The following is a 2,500-nucleotide window of genomic DNA, read 5'->3' as shown; positions in this document are numbered from 1 at the left end:
ATATATGCGTATATATACATATGTATATCATTCCTTTTTAAAAACATCAGTGAAATCATAAGATCGCAATACTAAACGTTTTAATCTAATAACATATGTTGATGGACGAGCACGTTTAGTATTTCGATCTGGTGATTTCCTTATGGCTTTTGCAAAATTCTCTAATTACGCCATTAATGTGATTATTGTATTGTTGCATATATACATACATATGTATTGTATATGTATATGTATATGTATATGTATATGTATATGTATATGTATATGTATTGTATATGTATGTGTATATGTTATGTATATGTATATATAATATATACATATATACATATATACATATATACATATATACATATATATATATATATATATATATATATATATGTATATATATATACGAATAACTCACAAAAATACGTGATTCACAAAATGTGTAATAAAACCACTTGGAAAATAAATATGAAAGGTGACCAAACGTTTTCGTCTATTTAAGAAAATGTCTTAAATAGACGAAAACTTTCGGTCACCTTTTATTTTATTTTCCAATTGGTTTTATTACACATACACACACACACACACACACACACACACACACACACACACACACACACACACACACACACACACACACACACAAAAATATATATATATATATATAAAAATATATATACATATACATATATGCATATATATACATATATATGTATGTATGTATGTTTATGTATATATATATATGTATATATATATACATATATATATATATATATATATATATATATATATATATATATATATATATGTGCTTAACAGATCCAATATATAAAACTGTGAAAAGTGACCTTCAACTTGGAATCCACACAAACAACTTTTTGTTTTATGGTCTGAAGCATCAAACGGTTTTTCATTTTTAAATCGAAAATGACAAATCGAGGATAACCGTTGCCCTCCGATGAACAATCAAACTACCCAACAAGTTAACAAACTATCAGAATGCGATCAAACAAATCAATTAAAACCCTCCGGGTCAGGATCCCGTTGCCGGCGTTTGCATGAACACCACATGAATGTGTGGATATATATATATATATATATATATATATATATATATATATATATATATATATATATATATATGTGTGTATATATATATACATATATATATATATAATTGTATATATACATATATATATATATATATATATATGTATATACATATATAAATATATACACACACACACATATATATACATACATATATATGCATATATATATATATATACATATACATATACAGTATACATATATATATGCCTCATGTGCTTACGGGCAGTGTGCCACCGAATATGAGTAAGCACAGTCCAAGCAGATCCAAGCCTTGGGCATTAAACAGCATGAAGAAAATGAAGATCTATACTTGCAACATAAGAACGCTCTCAGAAGACCACAGGCTGAAGAGTCTAATGGAAGAACTAGACAACATCAAGTGGGACATCGTAAGACCGGAAAAAAAAGCCGATACAATTACAAGATGGTCACCACCTGTTCTAGTATAGAGGTAAGGACAAAGAAACATCTAGTGGAGTGGGATTTTTTATCAACCGAGAAGTTGCTGGTAACGTGGTTAAGTTCAGTAGTTTATCAGATAGGGTAGCTTGGATTATGATTAGGATATATAAAATGTAAACCCTAAAAATAGTTCATGTTTATGCACCAACTTCACAGTGTACAGACGATGAAATTTAATCCTTCTATGATGATTTAAGTCAGGTAATGGATCAAGAAAAAAGTACACGTTGGTATTAGGCGACTTCAATGCTAAAAATGGAATGAAGATGGGAGACGAGTCGTGCATTGGAAAGTTTGGAGTAGGCGAAAGAAATGACAGAGGCGAGATGTTAGTCAATTTTGCAGAAATCTACAACATGATGATAATGAACACTTGCTTCCAAAAGCGCGTAGGTCGTAAATGGACCTAGAGAAGTCCAAATGGAACAACAAAGAACGAAGGAGACTTCGTATTAGGAGATGAGAGCAAGAGCATTAGCAATGTTACGGTAACAAAAAGTCAACAATGGTAGTGATCATAGTATGGTAGGTTGCACAGCTAAATTCATTTTCAGAGCCGAGAGAACTAAACTAGTTTTTAAAAAGAAAATTAGCCTACCAAAGGTTAAAGATAATAAGAAGGAATTATAGTTAGAAATTAAAAATAGATTCGAAGCTCTAAGAACTAATGAAGACACAGTCGAAGATATGAATTTGAATTTAGTGAATATTGTTAGGGAATCGGCAGAGTAAGTAGGAAGTACAAAAAGTTTTAGAGAAAACAAATATTCCAAAGCTACAAATGACCTAATTAAAAGAAGGACAATGCAGATTAAAAACAGGAGAGACGAAATAGAAAGAGTAGAACTAAAGAAGCTTATCAACAAAAGGCAGAGATAAAAAAAAGAAAGAAAAACATGGATTAGATAGAGGAAACTATTCGAAAAGGAAAAAGTAT

The sequence above is a fragment of the Oratosquilla oratoria genome, chromosome 32, assembly GCF_046742065.1.
Source record: "Oratosquilla oratoria isolate Oo_2021 chromosome 32, ASM4674206v1, whole genome shotgun sequence".
NCBI lineage: Eukaryota > Metazoa > Arthropoda > Malacostraca > Stomatopoda > Squillidae > Oratosquilla > Oratosquilla oratoria.
The sequence above is the reverse complement of the archived record's forward strand: the minus strand, read 5'-3'. Positions refer to the sequence as shown.